The sequence below is a fragment of the Phyllobates terribilis genome, unplaced genomic scaffold (assembly GCF_046119375.1).
Source record: "Phyllobates terribilis strain yellow unplaced genomic scaffold, ASM4611937v1 Scaffold_3__8_contigs__length_932513732, whole genome shotgun sequence".
NCBI classification, from domain to species: Eukaryota; Metazoa; Chordata; class Amphibia; order Anura; family Dendrobatidae; genus Phyllobates; species Phyllobates terribilis.
The window spans coordinates 85,339,183-85,366,975 of record NW_027362763.1 but is presented as its reverse complement, the minus strand read 5'-3'; positions in this window follow the sequence as shown (position 1 = coordinate 85,366,975).

The window sequence follows — 27,793 nt, the reverse complement described above, 5'->3', positions numbered from 1 at the left end:
AACGGAGTTTTGTACAATTCAAAATTCAATGAGAATTCCAGTCGAATAAATTTCATCATCTTTAATAGTTACATTACAGGAAAGCAATGATGGGGGGATAGTTATATTAGGAAACCCCGAGGTCCGTCACTGCTGTGAGTTATTATCTCTGAGGCCCCAGATAAGCGGAGAGTTCAGATAAACGATGGCCGTGATTTAGGGAAGTGCTGGGATCTGACGCTGGTTTCTCTCTTTTATAATCGGACATTATAGGGCAGAGTCGGACAGTCCACAGTGACGGCCTCCATTCCTCACCGGTCACAGACACTGCGGGAACTTACAGAAACTTTTAGGAAAACTCTGATTCCTGGGATGGAGACTCCACCTGGAGCAAAAAGTGGTATAAATAGCGAGAGGGACGGGGATGGAAGGATCAGACAGGAGATCCACCGGAATATAGAGCGACCAGAAGAAGCAGGATGGTCCTTACAAGAACATCTCTCATCCTTGTGAGCAGGGGTGGATTAAGAGTAGCAAGGGCCCCGGGCAGTTTAGATGGCATGGCCCCCCCCACACACACACACACCTGATGTATCACGTGACTTGTGACATGATCCCCCTTTGATAGATCATGTAATAGTTCATGTGAAATTAATTCTGCACAATATTAATATATTAACCCCTTCGCAACCTTGGGTTTTGTCGTTTTTGCTTTTTCGTTTTTTGCTCCCCTTGTTCCCCTTGTTCCCAGAGCCATAGCGTCTTTATTTTTTGGACAATATGGCCGTCTGAGGGCTTATTTTTTGCGGGACAAGTTGTACTTTTCAACGCCACTACTAGTTTTACCATAGCATGTACGGGAAAACGGTAAAAAAATTCCAAGTGTGGTAAAATTGCAAAAAAAGTCCAATACCACAGTTGTTTTTTATTTATTTTTTTTACCACTTTCACTGAATGCTAAAACTGACTTGCCATTCTTATTCTCCAGGTCATTACAAGTTCGTAGACACCAAACATGTATAGGTTATTTTATATTTAAGTGGTGCAAAAAAATTCCAAATTTGGTACATTTTTTTAAAAAAAAATAGCGCCATTTTCCGAGACCTGTAGCGTCTCTATTTTTCGGGATCTGGGGCTGGGTGAGGGCTTATTTTTTGCACGTCGGGCTTACGTTTTTATTGATAACATTTTGGGGTAGATCCGATGTTTTGATCGCCCGTTATTGCATTTTATTGCAATTTTGCGGCGACCAAAAAACGTAATTCTGGCGTTTAGAATTTTTTTCTCATTACACCGTTTTTATTTTGATAGATCGGGCGATTCTGAACGCGGCGATACCAAATATGTGTATGTGGGTTTTTTTTTTTATATATTTTATTTTGAATGGGGTGAAAGGGGGGTGATTTAAACTTTTATATTTTTTTTATATTTTTAAAAACATTTTTTTTTCACTTACTGCATGCTTCTATAGTCTCCATAGGAGACTAGAAGCAGCAGTTGTCTGATCGTCTCTGCTAGATACAGGGGACCAGCAGATCCCCTGCATATAGCAGAAATGGTCCTGTGCTATGAGCGCCGACCACTAGGTGGCGCTCATAGCGACGAGATCATGACAACCACAGGCGTCTGCTGCAGACCCTGGGTTGTCATGCACGCCCATCGGTTACCCGCGATCACGTGACGGGGTCGCCGGTGGGCGGGGCTTATGACGCGCAACCCAGAAGCGCGCGTTTAATGTCGCTGTCGGAGATTGACAGCGGCATTTAACATGTTAACAGCCGCGGGTGGATCGCGATTCCACCTGCGGCTGTTGCGGGCACATGTCAGCTGTAAGAATCAGCTGACATGTGCTCGGTTCAGTGCGGGCTCAGCGCCGGAGCCCTCACTGAACCGGGGGTACGCAAATGTGCGTACTAATACGGCAAGGGTTGGAAAGGGGTTAATTATAATTATTTTTTTATATTAATTGTATGACTTAATATTGAGCACAATTAAGTATGCTGACATCCCCCTATGTATGTAGGGTCTCATACTGTATAATATGAGCTTTCACATAATCCTCCTATACACAGCAGGAGGCCGCACGGCGCTCCCCCCCCAGATACAGCAGGAGGCCGCACGGCGCTCCCCCGATACAGCCGGAGGCTGCAAGGCACACATCGAGATACAGCCGGAGACCGCACGGCGCTCCCCCCTCCAGATACAGCATGAGGCCGCACGACGCTCCCCCCCCAGATACAGCAGGAGACCGCACGCCCCCCCTCCCCCCCCGCAGATACAGCAGGAGGCCGCCCGGCGCCCCCCCCCCAGATACAGCAGGAGGCCGCACGGCGCTCCCCCGATACAGCCGGAGGCTGCAAAGCGCCCATCGAGATACAGCCGGAGACCGCACGGCCCCCCCCCTCCCCAGATACAGCAGGAGGCCGCCCGGCGCCCCCCCCATATACAGCCGGAGGCCGCCCGGCGCCCCCCCCCAGATACAGCAGGAGGCCGCACGGCGCTCCCCCCCCAGATACAGCCGGAGGCCGCATGGCGCTCCCCCCCCAGATACAGCCGGAGGCCGCACGGCGCTCCCCCCCCAGATACAGCCGGAGGCCGCACGGCGCTCCCCCCCCCAGATACAGCCGGAGGCCGCACGGCGCTCCCCCGATACAGCCGGAGGCTGCAAGGCGCCCATCGAGATACAGCCGGAGACCGCACGCCCCCCCCCCTCCCCAGATACAGCCGGAGGCCGCAAGGCGCCCCCCCCCAGATACAGCCGGAGGCCGCACGGCGCTCCCCCCCCAGATACAGCCGGGGGCCGCACGGCGCTCCCCCCCCAGATACAGGCGGAGGCCGCACGGCGCTCCCCCCCCAGATACAGGCGGAGGCCGCACGGTGCCCCCCCAGATACAGCAGGAGGCCGCACGGCGCCCCCCCCCCAGATACAGCTGGAGGCTGCACGGCACCACCCCCCCAGATACAGGCGGAGGCCGCACGGCGCCCCCCCCAGATACAGCAGGAGGCCGCACGGTGCCCCCCCCCCAGATACAGGCGGAGGCCGCACGGTGCCCCCCCCCAGATACAGGCGGAGGCCGCACGGTGCCCCCCCCAGATACAGCAGGAGGCCGCACGGCGCCCCCCCCAGATACAGCAGGAGGCCGCACGGTGCCCCCCCCAGATACAGCAGGAGGCCGCACGGTGCCCCCCCCAGATACAGCAGGAGGCCGCACACACACAAACAAACATATACAGACATATACAAAGACAAATATATACACGCATAGGCTGCGCTCCCACTGTGCGTTTTTCAAGCGTTTTTGCCACGGAATTTCCGCAGCGAAAACGCTGAAAAAACTCTTGGTAATACGTGCCCCATGGTCCCTAATGATAATCCTAATCCTAATGATAATGCGGATTATCATTGCGGAAAAATCCGCAGCATGTCCATTCATTTTGCGGACATGCAGTGTAATTGCCGCCATTGACTTGCATTGAATCGCTTAATATCCGTATGACTACATGTGCACATGCGGATATTAAGCGACTCAATGTGCGGATGGTACCCGGGTTTTGAGAAGAGGAGACTCTCATCCAGACCCGGGTACCATAGAACCTGTAAAAAAAAGAATTTAAAATAAATAAAATAAAGATTATACTTACCTTCCGTTGGCCCCCGGTCTCCTCAGCGATACGTCCGGTCTGTTGCATGCGTCGCGGTGGTGTGAAAGGACCTGCCATGATATCATTTAGTCATGTGACAGGTCACACGACAGCTGACATCGGCTGTCGCGTGACCTGTCACATGACTAAATGACATCATGAAAGGTCCTTTCACACCACCGTGATCCGCCGAAGACACCGGACGCATCGCTGAGGAGACCGGGGGCCATCGGAAGCTAAGTATAATCTTTATTTTTTACCATTCTCATTCTTTTTTATAACTATTACTTGGTCACACTATATATGCCGGTTGCCGGTTGCATGGATTTATATAGTGTGACCAAGTTGTCAAGCACTTTTCCAAGTGATGCTGAAATCTCTAGGAAAGTGCTTGATAACCCGCATGCATGAATGCTGCAAAAACGCTTGACAAACGCTTCTACCTGGCGGGAAAAGCGCATGCACAATAAGCACGTACAATCCGCATGCGTTTTTCCTGCCAGGGAGAAGCGGAAAAAATCTGCAGCATTTCTGCATGGTGGGCACATAGCCATAAACACATTTGAAACAGAAAAATACATATAAAGAGACATATCACACAATGATATCGGCACACACTGACACATCACTCACCGTCCCCCTGCTCGGCTCCAGTCGTCCAGCTCCTCTCTGGTGGTAAGAAGCAGTGCAGGGCGCACTGCATGACGTCATGCTAGCAGACACTGCCGCGCACAGGGCCGTGTCTTCTAGCTGTGATGCGGCCGGGCCAGCACACGTGCGCACGCACGATATGCAGATATGCGCACACATGCACGCGGTACGCAGATATGCGCACAGACACATGCATACAGGCATACGTACATATCTTACAAACACATAAAACTGTCCTGTCCAGCAGCTCCTCAGGCATGTCTCAGTGCAGGGCCACCAGCGTGTCACAGACATGGCCCTGCTTTCAGAGGGGCCCACTCGCCGTTGGGGCCTGGGCTGCTTCTACAGCATCTGTGTAGGACCTCTAGCGCTGCTTGATTGCCGACACTTCACCTGACATGGCCGTGCGCTGTGCGGTTGAGTCTGGTAGTAATGGCGCGGCAGGGGCAATACACAAGCACAATTATAGGCGCAGTGTCGCCCCAGCCGTGTCATTAATACCAGACACAGCCACACAGCTCACGGCCATGTCAGGTGAAGTGCCAGCGGTCCTGCACGGGGGAAGCAGCCCGGGCCACAACAGAGAGTGAGCCCCCCTGATGGTCCACAAATACATACACATAGATACATACACACACACATATACATACATACACATATATATATATATATATACATATATATATATATATATATATATATATATATATATATATATATATATATATATATATATATATATATATAACACACACACACTGCACATGGACTTACCCTTTCTGTACATTATGCAGGTTGTTCTTTCATCTTCCCTGTGAGGCAGCCTCCCCTCCTCTTGGGGCCCGACTGCAGAGTTCTCGGTGTAATTGCTGGGCAGGAGGGGGGAGAGCGGAGAGGTAACATTCAGACCCGGGTAGGGGGCAGGGGGAGCAGTGGCCATGCTGTAAGCGGTCTCTGTGCTCTGCTGGAGGCCGGAGCAGGTGGGCGGAGCCTCCTCTACTGCACTTACACAGTCAGCACCTGGTGAGTCATCCTCGCAGCGCCGCGGGACACAGCAGAGCAGATTCCATCTTCCGGCTCCCGGGCCCTCCTGTCACACATTATAATGAGGTCAATCCGGCCACAGGCCCCTGGGAGCCCCGGGCCCCATGGCAGCCCCGGGCGGTAGCCCGGATTGACCTCATTATAATCCGCCTATGCTTGTGAGTATTATAGGGACCATGTTATACTATTGTGTTCAGTAAGGGAGATGATATCCAGAATTCAAATGTTAATTCCAATAGTCTGGAAAAAGTTCCATGATTTATAGCACTTGCAAGTATTTGATAAAATAATAGTTAAAGGAATTTTTCTATGAAGAGGTAAGATTATATTGAATGCTTTTATGAAATCAGAAGAGGAGAAAGGCAGGACTCTGATCCTAAATAGTTATTTTAAAATGATTTTTCAGCTCGGGGTTAATAAAACAGTTTATAAATGAAAAGTTCTATATCTTTCTATTATACTTTGGAGCCGATTCTTTGCTGATTGTTTTTTTTGCCGAGTTTTTGGTGTTCGGCACCTTTTATTTTTGTTTGTGGCGTATTCATCTTAACATTTACACCTTTTTGTTTCAGTCCCTTTTTTATGTTTTCGTCCTTTTTTTGTTTGTTCGCTTCTTTTTTTCGCTACATTGCGGAGTTTAGGGTTTCCAGATGTTTTCATCTGATTTATCATTTGTGACTTTTCAAAAAATCTTGCCCATATTTTGCAACATTTTAGCAGAACATTCAACTTTTTAAGCTAAAAAGTTGCAAGACAGGTTAAAGTAAAAAGCATTTTTTGATTTTAGCGCAAAGTTGATGAAACGTTTGGGCCATTTTGATGACTTTGGCACATTGAAAACCAAAGGACAAAAAAAAGAAAAAAAAATGCAAATGATAAACTGGACCCTTTATGTTTCAATTGCTCCCTATTTTAATGATATTAGTTTGCTGTCAGTGAATGAGAACACTGCTGTTTCCATTCAGAGGCAGTAAACCTGTCTGTATCTAGTCGAGAAGCGGATACAATTGTATCCAGTGCAGACAATGCTCTGTGAGCAAAACTCCAGACTGATACATTGTAACAAGCTATTAGATTGTGGCTGATATATATTGTGCTCAGGAGCATTTTCTAGACTGGATACAATGTATCCGCTGAGAGCAGGAGCAGCAATGTGCAGGATTACGGCCTCCGAATGGAAACAGAACCGTCCTCATTCACTGACATCAAGCAGAGATCCTGAAGATGGTGAGAGATGAAACACAAAGGGTAATAACACAAAGATGGAGAAGATTTCATTTATTCACTGATTTACCGCTGCTCCCATCACTAGTGGTGACGTTACATTTCTTAAAGAGACAGGACACATAATATTTGTAATTCTCCCTCTAAAGGTAGATAATAGACTCAGCCTTGTTAAAGGGGTTGTAAGAAATTGTTTTATATATATATATATATATATATATATATATATATATATATATATATATATATATATATATATATATATATATATAAAAGAAAACAAACCAAGTATTGCTCACCCTCCCCAGGTCTAACTCCAGCTTTCCGACACTGCCTGGTCTGTGCTGATTGTCTGCAGTGCTGACATCAAGTTGACAGCATTGCAACCAATCAGTGAGCTGAATACAGCCATGATTGGCTGCAGAGTTGTCGATGTGATGTCAGTGCTGCAGACAATCAGCAGAGATCCGGCAGCAGCGGAGAGCTGGAGTTAGACCCAGGGAGGGGGAGTAATACTCAGTTTGTTTTGTTACAGCCACTGTAGCCCATGATAGTCACTATTCTGAAAGGGGTCAACCCCTTCAAGGCAAACGTCATCTGCACAAGACAAGTTTCCCCTCTTCTGTTTGCAATGATGTGAATCATTCTCCATGTTCTCTCCATCTTTCCCTATCTCTCAGGCGGCCGTCCTGGTCTCCTTCAGCTCGTCGGCCTTTCTACCAGAGGAGGATTTGCCCCATGATCAGGAAGGATCTAGGGGTGAAGAGCTCCCTCTAGAGGGCAGACAGAGATGTCCTGGAAGAAGGAACCGGCGCCTGCCGACCAGTATGACAGTGGACACCAGTCTGATTGACAGCAGCTCTATGGACGGCTCGGTGCAGATGGAGGACGGTCCCACCCGCTCTCTGTCCCCCTGGGAATACAGGTAATATCACAACCTGTCACATTACAAGCAGCGCTGAATAGTGATACAGTCCGGTGGAGATTCCCGGAGTCTCCTATAGAAGGACGTCTAGTAAAGTATAGAAAGAAAATAATCTTTTCAGTAGAGTTACAATAGCAGGGAATAGCTTGTCGGGATGTTTTTATAACCCTTTAGTGGAGAATAACGTCTTCCCACCTTCTAGCCGCCTCTCGTTCTTCTTTTCCTGCCTACAAGCTCCCAGTAACCGTTCAGAAATCTCCCCTGTCCCCAAATAGACTTCAGGGGAGGAGGGAGATGCAGCTGCAGTTATTAGGAATAAAACATGAAGGAGAGAAGCTGAGAGCGCGCGGCGCGGCTCTGACATCACCCAGAATAACCTTGTATGGAGGGAGAAACTGGAGATTTATAGAAGACTGAAGAAAAAGCCTCGAGAATCTGCAGGATGAGGACAAGGAGCGCGGACATGGACCAGGTGTTACACAGCTTCTCTCACTGTGTATTTTTATTCCCAGTCTCAGCACAGATCCCAACAGGTTCCCTGTCGTCATTGCCGAGGCCGATTGTCTGACTTTTGCTTGTGTAGACGCTGATGGCCATGAAAGTCCAGACCTGATCTCCTTCCCCATCCAGCAGGAGGTGATAGTCCTACGACGGGAGCAGAAAGGCTGCAGCTTCTCCTACAGACTGGAGGGCGAGGTGGTGACTCTGGGCTGCACATGTGTCAGACCAACCATCAGCTATTACTGAATACGTGGAAATATGGATGGTGGACGCCTGATTGTCAACTTTTAAGATTTCTTGGGAATTTTTTATTTAAATAATAAAATAAAAGCAACTTTAATTTTTTTATAGTGTTATCTCTGGTTACAATAGATTTTGGGGTTTGGTAGTAGCTACTTGTCCATTACACAGGTCCATGTTATGGTGGAAAATACTGGTATCATCAGAGGACACATGCCGTATATTCTCATTGTATAGGGCCATGCTGCTCCTTCAGGTGTCCTCAAGTTCATATGGAGGCGTCTTTTCTTCTTTAGATTCCAATACAATGTTTCTAGGGAAAGTTCCTCCATAAAAAGAAATCTAACATGGCAGAACGTCTGCAGCTCCGTAATATGAGGGAATCGGTGTGACGCTCTACAGGCGATGTGCAAATGGGCCTTCACCTTAAAGGTTTGGAACAAGATGGTGAGTTATCACTTATCCATAGGACAGGGGATAATTACTGATCGCTTGGGGCCCAATCACTAAAGACCCCACTAATCCCAAATGTGGGCTCCATAATGAATGGAGTGGAGGTCAAGTATGCGGACCCCTCATTGTGTATGGGATTGTTGGATTGCCCAGACTAGCACTCATTCTCAGGATTCCAAGACACGGACAAGATGGCGGATGAGACTATAAATTATCTTGAAAGTTTCTGACATGGCTGAAAATCAGTTTTTTTGGCCATTATAAAATACTGTGAGGCCGATATATTAAGACTAAAGTTGTGCACGGACTGAAGTAGCATTACTGGCAGAAGAAACGCCAACGCTCTTGCAGAATTTGACAGGTGGACATAGCCATGTCCCATCCAGTCCCGGCTCCTCTCTAGCTCTGCCCAATTTGGCGGAGTTTCTTCAAACTGCCAAAAAAAAATTTAAAAGTCGGAATATTTCTGTACAACTCCTCTTTGCTCAATTTTTTTTAATACCTTTCAAAGCAGATTACGCCAGTTTTCTGACAAAAAACTATGATGAAAGTTTTTGGTAAGTCCATTACTACACACCACCAAAAACCCACCTCTCCCAGGGGCTTGCCTATAATAAGTGCAGGGTTTACTGTCTCCTTCGTGCCCTAGAGACTAGGGGAGCCAAAAAGGTCCCTTTGTCCCATATATAAAGAGTCTAGATTATTACTACTAAAGACCTGTGTCAGTTGGAGGAACTGATGGAGATTTAGCATCTGGGCCCTCGAGCTTCTGGATACATCACTGATCACCCTTATACTAAAATAAGGATATGGCAGCATCATGTTCTGTCTCAGGCTCTGGAAGACGCGTGAAGGTAAGGAGTAAAATGGGTTCTGAGGAAAACAGGGAAATCCTGGAGAAAACCTTCTGCAGGTGACGACTCGTGAGCAGATTTATCTTCCAGCAAAGCGAGAACTCAGACCGTAAAACCAAAACTACACAGAATGGACTGAAAAACAACAATGTGGTGGGGTCACTGACCAAATCAACCCATTAAAGGACGCGTGGATAAACCTGAAGCTTAAGTGAGGATTGGGGAACATGGCAGGGATTGTCCAGACCTATAGACTTATCCAGGACTCAAGACAATGACTGCCAAAAAGTCCCCCAATGTCTTCACTTATGTGTGTCTATGTTATGACTCTTTTCAGGGTCATCTGTTTGGTCTCCGACATGTCTCCTGGTTCATGTATTGCCCGTATTGTGTTATTATATAAAACGCTGGGTCATTGAGAGGAAGAGGAGCCGGAGCTATAATGTGCACCAGGGCTAAGGGACATTTAGGCCACGTGAGCGCAACATGCAGCCCGGGCTCCACAGTATGTAGATGGCCGTGCCACACTCTCTGCCCTGAAGACCTTGTGAGATCCAGGTCAGCACCCGCTATCGACTGCTCCCATGTATCTTCTCTGGCTTGTGGCTTAAAGTGATGCCCAGCATGGACAAGACAGCGCTAATGGCACACAATGTGGCTAGCATGGCATCAACGGCAATGTTATGGAGGCACTGTGTGGCTGACACTGTTATGGGGGCATTGTGTATGAACTGGTCAGTCATCAACACATCAACACTGGAGGTCCTATGTAAGTAGATCCCACCATTCACCAGGCACCTAAATCAGAGGAACGTACCGCCCCCTACTCCAGGTAGAAAAATGTAAAACCGTCCATGTTGTTAATATTGTGTAATATAAATGATTTTCCGGCATAAGTTGCTGAATATTCTTTATTATTTGCTGTTATAAATTTGTTATTAGTCATTATTACAGGTGGAGATTGTCTTACTGACCCCACAGCCCTAGTGAGAAGGGTGGTCTCAGAAGTGATCACTAGAATACAGAAGGTTATGTGACAGTGGAGATGTGACCCCTGGGCTCCCCAGGACGCCCAGCACCGAATCCAACTGGTCCCTCTGCATAACACTTATGTAGAGCCATATTAGGTAAAAAGGTCCAAGTCTATGGATAAAATCTATATATCAGAACATGTTTTTTCTACATTGACCGTCATTCTTAGGTGTAACAGAATCACTGGTCCTCGCCTACACTTTTGGTTGAGGTTTAGAGGATTAATGGGAGACATGTAACAGATATTCTCCTGTTTGGAGCCCACCCATCAAACATGTATAACGTATAGTACTGACGCCCCATAAATGTCTATTAAATCCAAAGGGACATTAATCAATTTGAAAGTTTTATTTTTAAATTAAGAATTGCATGGAAGGACGAGGAGATGTTCTTGGAGGAACCTCCTTCTTCAGCAGATGTTCTTTGCTGGTCAGGAGGCCACATGTAGATGGTGCCAGTCCTTCCATACAGGTACAGCATTGATGGTGGACGCGCTGTACTTTCCTCAGGGTGCTAGACGTGGCGGTTTTCTGCCCTCGCGATGTTTATGGAGCCGCGGTGACAGACACCAAATAAGCAGCTTTCTCGGATGGAGTGAGCAGCCCTGGATAGTCCACGCCGGCAGGATGAGATCACCCGGCGGAAGAGAGAACCTATGAGAAGAGACGTAACACTGATGTCAGTAACAGGACTCCATATCAGAGGACACGGCTGTGCGGTCACTGTGGCCGGACGGCAGAGGAATCATCCATACACAGGTGACCCTTATTAACATGACATTACTTGTAATGTGCCGCAGTGTTGCCTTATAATCAGTTATATAAACCTCAGCGTAACATTGAGGCCATAAAGGGGTCAGTATGGGTCATATGGGGCCGTGGGCGCAGGATTCGGGTCAGTTTGGCAGAAGACTAAAAGGCTCCTTATAACTTTTAATGAATAAAAGAATGAAGATTTTTACAGAATGAACTGCTCATCGCTTTATAGAGAGAAAAAAGTAGTAATTTTCTGATACTTTATGTGCACGTTCACATTACACGTTTTGATCATAGGCTGTAATAGGATGTCATATAGACCTGTACACACCTGACAATGGGGAGGACTCGCTGTCCTTAGCAGTAAAACACTGCTTGTCTCCATCAGGTTTGGAAGGGGAAGATTCTTGCTGCCTGTTTGGTAGAAGAAAAACATATAAATTACAAGTAAAAACAATAAGAACACCCGTCTGCAAAACCGGTTAGGACATTTGGATAACATGGAGGAGGCACCCTGCTCAGGACCCACTTCTATCACTAAGAATGGAGAATCGCTAGTAAGATTGGCCTGTAATGAGCTAGAAATGATTGACTGGTCGCAATGATCGGCTGTTATCGCCAGCGTTATCACAAGCCAGAACCACAGTGATCATCAATCATGGGGTGGTGGCGCTGGATATAGTGCTGAGTTACACTTATCTTACAGTTCATCTTCTGATATATCAGATCCAAACCCAATAATAATAATTTACTCACATTTCTGAGTGTTTTGCACTCTCTGGGGAATACACTGGAGGTGGCTTCAGTTCTTCATCGTTCATCACCCTGGTATTGGTGGAACAGAGCTAAAACATAGAGAAAAATAAAATAAATATATATTTAAACTTTATTTTAATTATAAGTTTTATAGATCTTACCGGTCACACTTACTTTAGAAAGCCTTTGAGACGATGATATAAAGTTCAGGCTTTCTGGCCAGTCATTGTCCTCGCTTGTGTCCCCCTCATCTGAATCAATAAGTTCGTAATTGCTACATTGAGCTGAAAAGCACAAGTGTTATTAGAGATTATTAGTATGAGACCGGATCACGGAAAGTTACCATTTGATCACTAATAATGATTAGGACTGATTGTCACAAAATATGAAAGACAAGACACACAAAAGCTTTCTGCAGATGACGTCTCCTTCTACTTACGGTCAAAGTAGCCGGTGTCCTCTTCTGACTCAAAGTTAGGAATGAAATGTGGCTCCTTACTTAGAAGACTGTCAAAGTCTATGCCACATAGGAATGGATGCATTTTGATCTCTTTAGCTCCTCCTGGGAAAGGAAGACAATAAAAAGTGATATAGACATTATCAGACAGACAGCTCCATATCTGAACAGTTTATGTTACTCTGAACTGAAGACGTAACAGAGCTGATGTGAAGAAAAGTTGCTGAAAGTCAGAGCATGAAGTAAGGGAATGGAAAAGCAGGTAAAGCAGAGAACCTCAGTGCTGATCCTCAGGGGCGTGATCATTTATCTGGTCACAGATGTGTAATAATTCATTATTAATACTATTATATACATTACCTGTCCCAAGTCTATGTGCTGGATCTTTTCTGAGCAGCTCAGTGATGATGTCCTGAGCATCAGGTGGAGGAGTGCGATTATCAAATGTCCAAGTTATGTCATCTGTTATATTAAAAGAAAATGTTACAGAAAATAAAACCTCCTCATTTACTTTATTAACACAAAAATCTTTTGTATTAACACAACAAGTAACTAAACCACAGAACCAATCTAAGCAAATAACAATGACACCACACCGCATTCAGATTATTTTACTTACCCCTTAATATACTGCAGTAAGTGTCATATTTGGAATCCCCATGAAATGGTACACGGAATAGAAGGAATTCGTGTAGGATGATCCCTACCGACCACCAGTCCACAGGCCGCCCATAGCCTTCCTGTAAGATGACTTCAGGGGCGATGTATTCAGGGGAGCCAGCAATCTGGAAAGCAACAGAAGAAGGAGATGAGGAGCTGAGAAAATAATTGTGACGAATAACATCAGAGGAAAAAGTTTTCTAAATGAGAAGATATCAGAGAAGGAGAAATAGACGAGGAGAGTAAAGAACAAGATCCTGTAAGTAAAGCCGACCTCATCATCACGGAACTCTCTGGTGACGTCCTCGGTTGGAGCCTTGTAGGTTTCTGATGTTGGTCTCATGAGGCCGAGTTTGGAAAGTCCGAAGTCCGTGACTTTAATATGACCAGATGCCGATACCAGGAGGCTGTGAAAAAACAGACGGTGTCAGCCCCAAGTAATAACCCATAGACTTTATGACAATCTCTAACTTTCTTCCTCCTAGAGGGGGCACTTACTTCTCAGGCTTCAGGTCTCGGTGCACCACACCAAAGCTGTGCAGGTATTCCACAGCCAGGACTGTTTCTGCAATGTACTTTCGGGCCAAGGGGACAGGTAAAGGTCCATAGATGTTCATAAGACTGCCACAGTCTCCTCCTACAGGAGAAAGCAAATATGACAGGAGAGGGTTTGTTACAATGTAAATGACACATGATGCGTGTGAATGAGAAATAAGCGGAGACATTGGGGCAGGATGTCACACATAGAGATATACTGTGTAATAATGCAAAAGAAAAACAATGGAGCATACCCTAATAGTAACTAGGACTGCGCTGAATGTCTATGAAGCAAAACCACAAATGTGCAAAAGCTGCAGAAATAAGTGCAAGGAAACAACGTCCCATATAAAAATGTGAAGCTATACTATGTATATTACAATAAATAACCTAAATAAATCTATAATTGATAGAAGGTGTCAGCCGTCTCATAGTATGGTGTAATATAATCTGACGGAGTATGAAACGCTTGTTGCAGCGCGGTACTCATACTTTTTTTCTTAAATATAGCTATCCACTCTCCTTCATGGTGGGATATTACCATCAACAAGAATATATTATATATACTACCCCATCCTATGAGATTGCTGACATCTTCTATGATTTATAGATTTATCTCGCTTATTTATTGTAAGACACTATACTTTTTCGGCCGTATTAGTATCCCTTTTTTCTATGAGTTACCTTGTTAGTTTAAGTTATTTATTACATGGGACTAATAAAGATTCATATTTTTATATAGGGGGTTGTTTTATTGCATTTATTTGTACAGCTTTTGCTCATTTGTGGCTTTGCTTTATGTACTGTACTATGTAGAGCGTATACTATATACTGCAGAGCGACCCTATACAAAAAGACAGAGCTGGGCTTCATCTACGAGCCTCTGGTTCATTTCTCTATGAAATGCTCATCTACCGTGGTTCCCCGAAAATAACACCTACCCCGAAAATAAGCTCTAGCAAGGTTTTACAGGATTTTTGGAGTATGCTTGAAATATAAGTCCTACTCCAAAAATAAGCCCTAGTTACAGTCAGGGCCAGCATTAGGAGGGGGGGGGGACACTTGGCAGTTGCCCAGGGCCCGCACTCTTTTAGGGGCTCCCAGCATTTTTATTCTGAGGTTAAGACTGCTTAAGGACTTTTGGTGACATCATGGTCATGTGACCATGATGTGACCATAGGTCCTTTAACTACAAGAGAGTCTAGATGAACTGAAGGGGAGGCAGGCTACTGTGTATCATTTATGCAGTGTGTGTATAGGCATGTGTATGTATGTGCTGTGTGCATGTACGTATCTATGTATGTGCTGTGTGTGTATAGGCATGTGTATGTATGTGCTGTGTGTGCATGTACATATCTATGTATGTGCTGTGTGTGTATATACATCTGTATGTGCAGTATATGTGTGTATAAACATGTGTATGTATGTGCTGTGTGTGCATGTACATATATATCTATGTATTTGCTGTGTGTGTATATACATGTGTATGTATGTGATGTGTGTATGTGCAGTGTTTCTGTGTATACAGTTGTGCTCAAAAGTTTACATACCCCGGCAGAATTTTTCTTTCTTGGTTTTGTTTCAGTGAGTATGAATGATAACAAAAAAAAATTTCTCCACTCATGGTTATTGGTTGGGCGAAGCCATTTATTGTTAAACTCAGCAAATACTGGAGGAAAATTTGCACTCATCAGCCCGGAAGCTGCGGATGGGACGTACTTGGACGTTCCAACATGAAAACGATCCAAAACACAAGGCCAAGTCGACCTGTCATTGGCTACAGCAGAACAAAGTGAAGGTTCTGGAGTGGCCATCTCAGTCTCCTGACCTCAATATCATTGAGCCACTCTGGGGAAATCTCAAGCGCGCAGTTCATGCAAGACAGCCCAGGAATTTACAGGAACTGGAGGCTTTTTGCCAAGAAGAATGGGCAGCTTTACCATCTGAGAAAATAGAGAACCTCATCCACAACTACCACAAAAGACTCCAAGCTGTCATTGATGTTAGAGGGGGCAATACACGGTATTAAGAACTGGGGTATGTGAACTTTTGATCAGGGTCATTTGGATGTTTTTGGTTGTCATTAAGATTTAAAAAGAGAAAACACAGGAGTTTGACAATAAATGGCTTCACCCAACCAATAACCGTGAGTGGAGAAAAAGTTATCATTCATATTCTCTGAAACAAGGCCAAGAAAGGAAAAATTCTGCCGGGGTATGTAAACTTTTGAGCACAACTGTACATGTGAATATGTAGTGTGTGTATGTGCAGTGTGTGTGTTTGATGACATAGTTATATTTGAAAAAATGTTTATTTTTTTCAAGAATAAATGTGGATTGTTGTGCATGAGGAAAGCAATAAGACATCCCCTGAAAAACAACGAACCCATCTCTCACAGCAAAAAACTATAGACCCTGTGTTATTTTTGAGGAAACATGGTGCAAACTGTTAAAATTCAGTCAAATCCTCCTTTCTCCATAGTGGAGATTTCTGCCATGCTCAGTGAGGACATACCCTGAAGACCTTCACAGACAAATTCATTTTTCTGGCATGTTGCTAACAGATAACTTATAGTAAAAGCAGTGTGGACATGTAACCATCTATGTGGTCACATTCTGCTTATGGAGAAGGTCCTAGAGATGAGCAGACCAGCGCTGGATATAGATACGATGGAGATGTCCTACCTGGTACATACTCCATGACCATGCACAGATGACGTGTAGTTGGAAAGGAGCACAACATGGAGGCCACGAAGGGACAATCTGCGAATGTTAGGATGTCCCTCTCTAGAAAGGCCCGTTCAAGTCTTACTGGATCTTTCAGCTTCTGCTTGTCCAGTTTCTTCATGGCGTATAACTGTTTGGAGTCTTTTTGGCGCACTAAGTGGACGGTTCTGAAGAGGAAGAAAATCGGTGGTTTATAATGTATTCTTACTAACAGTCTGTCTATAGACCTCATCACATCTCCTGTACTAATGGTGAATACTAGATATGCTGCCATCGCTACATAGATGATCTCCACTGGGAGGTCCTCATCCATGCCCCATCGTAAATGAACTGAATAATGACAATTAGATGTGCACAGAAGAGATGAGAGAATTAATTACAGTGAAATAGAATTCTACTCATATTTTACAAAGATCTGTATTCACCAAAATGGCGATTTTATTTTGTAATTTGCTTCCTCATGGATTCAGCAAAATGATGAGCAAGTGAACACTATTTTCTAAACCTTAAAAGGCCTTCAAAATGTTAAAAAAACACATTCTTATCCTCACCTCTCCGGCCCCTCTGCCTCAACTGCCTGGTCCGCACTTTCAAATCTCTGCTGCCAGTGCAGAAGTCCAAACATGTCTAAGGCTGAGACAGGACTTCTGGCATTGAGGAGGTCTAGGAGGATTCTGCACAAACGCATGAAAGGTCACGGTGTCGTGGAGTTGGGAATCTTCATGAGCTTGCATAGAATCCTCCTGAAGCTCCTCAAAACTAGAAGTTCTGGCCCAGCGTGAGCAGCGGCAATCTGAAGATGTGGTGAGGACTGGACGGATGTTGTTAAAAAGCAGAGGGGTCGGAGAGGTGAACAGTGAGGTCAGTATAAGTCTATTGTCCACTTTTTACATCTTACATTTATTAGTCTCTGGGGTCTGGAGAGAACCCAGACCATAACAAAAGACATTCAATTCGTGAATCACATTTCCCAGGAAAGTCTGCATGAACAGGCGAATGTGAATTATGCCAGATCCGCTCTTCTCTAGAGAACAGGGATGTGGACCCCAATAATTCCTCTATGGTAACACTGTACGGGCACAGAGACAGAGGGATCATCATAAGGAGCCCTAGAAAACATATATTATGCCGACATCAAGCTCACCCAAAAGCTCCACAGCTGAACTGTTTGATCTGTTTGTAGTCGCTCTTACAAGGATTTCTCCCTGGGTTCAATGATCCGATCAAGGCCTAGAAATAATAAGAAATGGCATTAAAGCATAAAATCTGCAGAAAGATAAAATCTGTGGATGCAGGAACTTCTCCTGTATATTATGTGGACGTGATACAAGCCAGACCCCCACAGACACCATTATATATAGGGGATATCCCCCATACACAGACATCACTGTACTGCAGGGGAGGAGACGGGAGATCACACAGCGGGGGCAGGAATAATAATGCCGCCATCACACACAATAGATCTGATCTACATGAAGAATAGGGATATCCCCTCGTCATATGGGGGATAATATTATATGTGTAATTCACCCCCGTTACCTGATGGTACACAGACATCTCCGCTGATACTTACACTGACAGATTCCTGGACCTCGGGGGTCTCACATATTCCACCGTCATTAATTGGTGGCACAGATATTCCTATAATAATGAGGAAACGTTTTGTATTAGACGATATCAGTACATAATATATAACATCCATATTAAGAAGGAGATGAGACGGGCTCTGTACACGGTGTAATACTGGTATATGGGATTCTGCACACAACGTATATATTTATGGCTCCTCCATAGATGGATATTCTGGACCATAAATGGCCATTGTTCAGGATCTGATTCATCCTAGAACAATTACATGATTGGGGACCTAGGAGCCTCCTTGTACATGATAAAGAAGAGCACAGAGGAGAGAAGCAGAATTACCTGCGCCCCCTCCATTATAGTCTATAAGGGGCTCCGGAGCCGTCACCGGCCTCATACAGAGGTTGGAGAGTAAATCTACATGTTCTCTGCCGTTCTCTATAATATCTCGATATGTGAATGTAAGAATATTAGATGATTGCTCACCTTCCATCAGATCAGTGTTCAGCCCCTGCTGACTGGTATTAGGGTCCGGGATAGTCAGGTTTTCCCCCTCTTCGGAGTCACCTTCTGATGTTTCCTGATGGGTTTAATATGTGCAATTAATATAACATTTCACAAATACTAAATTACCGTATACAGTCCATCCTCGACTTATGAACTTCTGACTTACAAATGACTCCAAGATACAAAGGGTTGATGTTGAAAAAAAAGCTAATATTCACCCTCCAGTCCTTTCCACTGTCATGTGCCATTTCTCTGGTCTCTTTACTATAGTCTAGGACTTCCGGCCGCATTCAGGACCCAGAGGTCACTGTTCATCATAAGGTCATAAGGATGAGGCTGGAAGTCCTGCCCCATAGTGAAGAGGCTGGAAATGTGGTGCACTATGATGGAAAAAGGAGGACTGGGTGGCGGGCAGCGAGCAAAAAATTATTGTTTTTTTTTACCCTGTTTTAACTTCTATACAAATTTGGGTTACAAACAAACCTATAGGATTTATCTAGTTTGTGACAAGGGGACGACCTGTACATAAGTCAGGAAGTACTAAACTAGGACCTAGGGAATAAGCTCAGTATTGGACGGACTATGCATAAGGGAGAAAGTACTAAACCTGGATCTACGGGACAATCTCAGTATTGGATGGACCATACACGGCCGCTCCCTCCAGAAAATCCACATGAATTTGTAAGGGACTTGTATCTACAGCTGTTTTCTAATAACTTCTATTATCAGAACTGCAGCATTTACAAGATGGAAGATTGTGATGATGGAGTGAGACAGATACGGAAACACAACCTCTGCAGCCGTAGAGACAGGCGGCCATAGAATATCCTGCACCTCTAACATCATAAATCTGCCCCTCTGCTGTATGACGGCTAATCTGGAGAAGATCAGACCAGGACGTGTGATATAGAAGGTGATGGATCCTTACCAGACGCTCCAGTGAGCCGGCCGGACGCTCCAGCACATACAGGACATTTTGGGCCAGTTGTATAATAAAGGCCAATTCTCCACTTGAGGATTTTTCTTCAGACTATAAAGATGGAAATAAATAGAAAGGGAAAATCATGAGAGAACATGGAGGAGGCCGGTTATGCCACCACTTTACTCCTGCGATCTACTTTACAATTACTACATATCTGGTGACTTGGTGCCAGTTGTCTATAATATAATCAGGGATGTGTCCGTCTGTCCGAAGCCTCTATAGACTGCGCCTGCACAGTCTGGCCCCAGACAGAAGAATGCATCCAGCCATTACAGGTGACAGATAAGATGAGTATATGGCACTGGAGATCGCAGTATGCGTAGGCACTGAAGGCATACTGCGTTCAGAGCCTACGCATACCTAGGCCGGGGGAGGAATGCAACGTCGGAATCGGCGCTTGTGCATAGCGCGCTATCTGGCGCCATTTTAGTGAAAGCAGATTTGCAGTGTGTCTTCAATAAAATGACACTGGACAGCGCTGTATGCGCACGCGAGTACTCTGGCGCCTTTTTGTTGAATACATGCGGTAAATGTGTCTTCACTAAAATGGAGCCAGATTCCGATTGTCATTTCAGTAAAATAACACAGGTGACGCGCTTCCGGGGAGCGATGGAAAGGTGAGTAGGATGGGTAGCACATAACAGGATGGGGGAGCAAGATGGGGGAGCACAAAACAGGATGGGGGAGCACATAACAGGATTGTGGAGCACATAACAGGATGGGGTGCACATAATAGGATGGAAGAGCACATAACAGGATGGGGGCAGCACATAGTATAAGGGCAGCACATAACAGGATGGGGAGCACATAACAGGATGGGGGAGCACATAACAGGATGGGGAGCACATAACAGGATGGGGGCAGCACATAGGATAGGGGCAGCACATAACAGGATGGGGAGCACATAACAGGATGGGGGAGCACATAACAGGATGGGGGCAGCACATAACAGGATGGGGGAGCACATAACAGGATGGGGAGCACATAACAGGATGGGGGGGCAGGATGGTGGAGCACATAACAGGATGGCAGAGCACATAACAGGATGGGGAGCACATAACAGGATGGGGGAGCACATAACAGGATGGGGGAGCATGGACCAGAATGGGGGCAGCACATAACAGGATGGAGGAGCACATAACAGGATGGGGGAGCACATAACAGGATAGGGAAGCATATACCAGGATGGGGGAGCATATACCAGGATGGGGAAGCAGGATGGGGGAGCATGGACCAGGATGGGGGAGCATGGACGAGGATGGGGGAGCATGGACCAGGATGGGGGATCATGAACCAGGATAGGGGACCATATACCAGTAACAAATGCTCCCCACCCGGGCGTAGAATGGGTTCAATAGCTAGTATACTATATTACTGTCGGCCTAAAGAACAATTTTATGTGAATAAACTTATATTCCATCATTAATACTTTTATATGTTTTGTGCAGATTTCTGCTACTTACCTGTTGCACCAATGTCCTGATGTTCTTCTGTAAATGCTCAAGATATGCTGAGCTCATACGACCTTGCTGGTATTTGGTCAGGCAGTCTCTCACTAGCTCCATAACCAGCCGGTAAGTGAAGCTGAGGACGCCATCGGGTAGTGGTAGCACAATGTCAGGGGCATAGGTGGTAAGAATCCCCTGCAGCAGTGCTAACACCTGAAAATTGTCTGAAGGAATTTCAGACATTTCAAATAAATCCAAATCGCAGTCAGTAAATCACTAGCTATGTAGTTAATCACCAACAACAATGACACCGGAATGTCAAAGTGACACTGTAGCTGTAAACACTGGCACAAGTATTGTTCGTGCATTATGATGTCATAATAGCAGTGATATCATCATGGAATGTTGAGATGTTACCTTATATGGAGCTTCTCTCCATAAAAGTAAGTTGCCTAGCAACACAAGCAGCATCATCACAGGCTGAGCATCAGTACCAGGTGCAGGCATGGAGGAAAGACCTGTGGGGGCTTTACTCCTCTGACCAGCGGGGGTGATTTTTATGTTTTAAATTCAATCATTTACATCTGTTCTACATAATAAAAAATATATAATTTCTATAAGAAATCCAGATTCAGATGCTAAAAGAAGTATATTTACTGGTGGATCAGAGACTGCAGCTCAGAGGCCCACACCTCCCCCCACATCCGCTTCCCAAGATAGGGGTCTGTGCACAGCTCTCCGCAGCAGCCAGCAGCCAGGCAGCATTATGTGGTGAGTATGGCAGCGCTGCAGTGCTGAAATCAGCAGGTCTGCGGCAGCACGGTATGGCATAGTGCACCTGGGACCTATGGGATCTTCAAGGGTTTGTTCAGCGCCGCGTACTTCCATACTGGGAAGGATTTAGTAAAGCTGTCTCTCAGCTTCTAGGGGAGAAAATGGAAAAAGGAACGGCGCAGATCTAAGTGCAGTATATTTTAGGATTTGTAAATAAGGGTGAGGTAACTGAAAACTGCTCACCTTTAAGTAATCTTGAGGTTTAACGTTTAGTAGTGGTGGACTCTTGTGGCTTGCAGCACGCTTTACCGGAAGGATCAGGTCCTCATGTTGGAAGATCCTGTTTGCTCAGTAGATCGGTTCGATAAATTCCGGTTTGTATATCGCGGCGCTTCCAAATAGGGCCCAGTGGATATTTACATTCAGGGTTTATTAATTAGAATATAAAATAGCAATGTACAACGCGTTTCTACTCATTACAGAGTCTTCATCAGGTACAATTTCGTAGTCATGCTTATGGAAGGTCTCTTCATTATATAAAGCATTGATCAGGTTCATCAGGGTCATGGACCGCCCAGTTAATTATTCATGTTAATTGAGTTGGTTTATGCATGTGATTAGTTAATCATGCAATCTAAGGTTGTCTCTACTAGAGTAAAATCAAATAAAAATACAACAACTACAATAAAAATGCAACAACAATACTGGGAAGTGAACAGCGCTGATGACATCACATCTACAGATACATGATGGGACGGTGTAAGTGTGGCCGCCATCATGCCTGTGACTTGGTAGGTTCCTCAGACGGCAGCTCACTCACCTCCCAATGTGGAAGGAAGCGGCCGGAGAACACTTTTAATCTATAAAAGAAATAAAGATTCCACCAAATCCGTGTAGAATATTTTTTGTTCTTTTCACTACAGAAAAAAAAATGATGAAAACATCTCATGTACCGCGCACTGTTACCCATAAATATTGTAGCTCGTTCCATTAAAAAAAGCTCTTGCCTAAATCTAAGCAGAAAAATGAAAGTTATGGGTCAATGATTAAAAAAGCAAAATAAACTGGATATCTGTGTAATTGTATCAACCTGCAGAATAAAGATAATTTGTCTACAGTGAGCGGCAAAAAAGAAGGAAAATAAAAAAGTGATGGAAGATTTATTTATTTATTCATCGTCACTCATATCATACCATTAAAAAAGAAAGAAACTGTAGTGGTGGTGAATTCTGATGTCATAATAGGGGTGATGTCATCATGGAATCTTGTGAGGGAATCATATATGGAGCTTCTCACCTTATAAGGAAGTTGCCTAGCAACAGTGAAGATGGTAAAACCATAGGGTGAGCATCAGTGCTTGTATGTAAGAGGGAGCTGTGGGCACCGGGCTCTTCTCATCAGTGAGGGGATTTATAAATATATTTATTAATATCTGTATACACAATAAAAATCATAATTACGTATTTATAAGAAATCCGGATTCAGGATCTAAAAGAAGTATCTTTATCTGGGGGGTCCAGGGAATGAAGATCAGAAGCCCACGCCTCACCACCCCCCAACTTCCCAAGATGGGGGTCTCTATTACAAATATAACCCTGCCTGACATTTGAGAAAATCTAAATTTTGTTAATTATTACTAATTTTTATTACGAAACAGAAAAAAGAGTCGGAATCAGGAGAATTCAGGGATGTTTAGATATTTAGCTCAAATTTTGAGTAGGTGACAGATCCTCTATAATCTTGGTGAATAAAACACTGGTCCTAATAAATCTCCTCCTACGTTCTCCGATCACCACCATATTTGTATTCCAAGAGCCTCAAAGCACCGGAAAGAGCAAGTAACTAAGGAATCAGGCGCATTCTAATCTGTAACCATGGAGACACATAGGCTGCATAAGAGCTGTATATGACGCGCCCCCTGGGCCATGTTCAAGGGATTACCCAGAGCCGGATCTGGATAGGGGTAGTAGTCCTTGTGGCGGTGACCCGGTCCGTGCCCAGGGTGTCAAACTAAGTGGCAGTCTATGGCAGTAGATGTTAATTTGATCGTCTACGCCACCCGTTGAGTACGCCGCCGCTGCAGAGCAGTCCGCTGAGGCCGGTGGTATATGTGCAGCAGTGATGGGGTTCTTAGGGTTCCTTCTGACTCTGCTTCTCTGGGCCTTTCTTCCTCCTCTCTCTCTTCAATGCAGGCTTGGCCCTGGAGCTGGGCCCAGCCGGAGCCACAGCTCCCTGTCAGCCCTCCTGGCTGAGCTCCCCTGCTAAAAAGACCCTGTCCTAAGATGGTGCCCACCTTATATACTCCCTCTATGTGTGAGCCCAGGTGACTAGCACCCAATGAGCTCCTAGCTTTACCCAGAGTACTCCCCCTATCTGCCCCTACACTACTGGGATGTTCCACCCCCCTCCCACTCCAGCCAGGGACAGACGCTGTAGTACCTGCACATATACTTGGTGGGAGTACCGTTGTTCTGTCCCCCGGAAATGGGATGTATGTAGTGCATGCAGCCTACTGAGCTCAGTTCCACACTCCATCCTTACCCGGGAGTGGAATACCACACCTCTGGCTTGAGGTGTAATACCCCTGTAGCAGCCGAGTCCTCAGGGTGCTACATATACACTACACAAGATTTACAAATTTGTTTCATTTTTTATTTTAAGGAACCAAGAAAAAAAAATACTGTAAAAGATCTTCTAACAACGAGAAATGATTCCAGGATTGTCTTTCCACTATATATACAGTATATACTCACAACACAAAGGTTAACTAATAGTTTTAATGATTTTCTGTAATAAATATTTGTATAAATATGAGAAACATTTATATAAAAATACAACAAATAATAATAAAAATTTCAATTATAAAACAAGAAATACGTCTTATAATAATATTACTCAGCGATTTATAAAAATAACAAAATTCTTGTCGCTGCTGCTCCTGACGACCAATCAGATTTCTGCCGTTTTGCCTCTTGCAGTGCGGAATCGATGGCTGGAATCTGACTGGTTGCTACGGGCAACACTTTCATTATTCTCTACACTGTTTGTATAAATAATCCTTAAACTCTCGTTGCCGATAGCAACCGATTAGAATTCAGCTTTTACATTTGTAATTTACACAAGAAAAATAAACGTGATTTCTGATTGGTCGCTAGGGGTAACAAAGACGCTACATGACAGCTGAGGCTCCGTGACAATGGCGTCTGTTACTCCAGGTACTGGATGATGGGCCGGACACAGGTGCAGCCCACCGTCACCAGCTGCTTCTCCAGCCTATAGGTGGGACACATCCTCTCATCTCACCACGCAGGACCAGGATCTCCTGTCTGATGGGGACTGAGTTCATGCTGAGGTCCACATGACCCTCCGGGTCCAAACATCCGCGGTGGAGACATCGGGCCTCGCTGATGACCGCAGGGAATCTGTTATTGTCCACATTAGAGCTGGAGGAAGGAGATGAGAGAAATCAGGACACAGCAGTAACAATGTTTAGTCCCCCATACTCCGGCCTGCTGACCCCCATATATCATTATTATTATTTCTGCCATTACTCCATGTACATTCACCTGTATTCCCATGGAGAGATGGAGCGGCTCCTCACACTGTCCGCCATTACTTGTGCAGAACTCCGACTGCCGCCCTTCATATCCACCTTCACACGTGGAGGAAATGTGGTGTCCGGTGTGAAGAGACATCCCCCGCCGGACACTAGAGGGGCCTCCCAGCCATCAGCGCCAGGGACCTGCCCTTCTCTTCCATGGACACAAGAGATGAAGATCAGAAGAAGCAAAGTGGAGAAAACCTGAGGACAGAAGATGTCACACATGTGATAGGGGACATTGTGGAAGTGTCAACATTATGTAGTGATATAAGTAAGGGTTAAATAATGGATCAATAATATACACTAATAATATTCATACTCGTATGGACCTATCCCAAAGATATGCAACAGCGCTCAAGCCAAGAGCAACCAGATATGACTATATAACACATATAAGAAAGTCCAACATTTTAAGTGGAATTCATTCAACAATCTATTATACTAGCTATTGAACCCGTTCTACGCCCGGGTGGCGAGCATTTTTATTGATATATGGTCTCCCATATATCGTATGAGTATGTGTTCCCCCCTCCTGGTATTTGTGCTGCCCCCATCCTGTCCCCACGATCCTATCCTGGTATGCATGGCACACCTCAACCCCAATCCTGGTATGCATGGCACCCCTCATCCCCAATCCTGGTATGCATGGCACTCCTCACCCCCAATCCTGGTATGCATGACACCGCTTACCCCAATCCTGGTATGCGTGGCTCTCCTCATCCCCCATTCTGGTATGCATGGCACCCCTCATCCCCAATCCTGGTATGCATGGCCCCCTCATCCCCAATCCTGGTATGCATGGCCCCCCTCATCCCCAATCCTGGTGTGCATGGCACCCCTCATCCCCAATCCTGCTATGCATGGCACCCCTCATCCCCCAATACTGGTATGCATGGCAACCCTCATCCCCCAATCCTGGTATGCATGGTACCCCTCATCCAGCTATCCTGGTATGCATGGCACCCCTCAACCCCAATCCTGGTATGCATAGTACCCCTCACCCCCCAATCCTGGTATGCATGGCACCCCTCATGCCCAATCCTGGTATGCATGGCCCCCCTCATCCCCAATCCTGGTATGCCTGGCCCCCCTCTTCCCCAATCCTGGTATGCATGGCACCCCTCATCCACAATCCTGGTATGCATGGCCCCCCTCATCCCCCAATCCTGGTATGCATGGCAACCCTCATCCCCCAATCCTGGTATGCATGGTACCCCTCATCCCCCTATCCTGGTATGCATGGCACCCCTCAACCCCAATCCTGGTATGCATAGTACCCCTCACCCCCCAATCCTGGTATGCATGGCACCCCTCAACCCCAATCCCGGTATGCATCGCACCCCTCATGCCCAATCTTGGTATGCATGGCACCCCTCATGCCCAATCCTGGTATGCATGGCACCCCTCATGCCCAATCCTGGTATGCATGGCACCCCTCATCCCCAATCCCGAGATGCATGGCACCCCTCATCCCCAATCCCGGTATGTATGGCACCCCTCATTCCCAATCCTGGTATGAATGCCACTCTTCATCCCAATCCTGGTATGCATGGGCCCCTCATCCCCAATAATGTTATACATGGTACACCTTATCCCTATCCTGGCATACATGGTACCCCTCATCCCTCTCCTGGTATGTATGGTACCCCTCATCCTGGTGTGCTTGGTACCCCTCATCCCAATTCAGGTATGTATGGCATCCTCATCCCAGAAACCTGGTATGCATGGCACCCAATCCCTCATCCTAGAATGCATGGTACCCCTCATCCTTATCCTGGTATGCAAGATACCCCTCATCCTGGTACGCATGGCACCCCATACCTCATCCTGGTATGCATGGTACCCCGCATTCCTATCCTAGCATGCTTGGTACCCCTCATCCCTATTCTGGTATGCATGGCACCCCTCACCCCCCCAATCCTGGTATGCATGGTCCCCTCACCCCCTAATCCTGGTTTGCATGGTCCCCTCACCCCCTAATCCTAGTATGCATGGTCCCCTCAACCCCCAATCCTGGCATGCATGGACCCCTCACCTCCCAATCCTGGTATGCATGGGCCACTCATCCCCCAATAATGGTATGTGTGGTAGCCCTCATCCTGGTATGCATAGTCCCCTCACCCCCCAATCCTGGTATGTGTGGTACCCCTCACCTCCCAATACTGGTATGTATGGTTTCCTCACCCATCAATCCTGGCATGCATGGTCCCTTCACCCCCCAATCCTGGTATGTGTGGTACCCATCACCCCCCAATCCTGGTATGCATGGTCCCCTCACCCCCCAATCCTGGTATGTGTGGTACCCCTCACCCCCCAATCATGGTATGCATGGTCCCCTCACCACCCAATTCTGGTATGTGTGGTACCCCTCATCCTGGTATGCATGATCCCCTCGCCCCACAATCCTGGAATGCATGGTCCCCTCACCCCCAATCCTGGTATGTGTGGCCCCCTCATCCCTTTC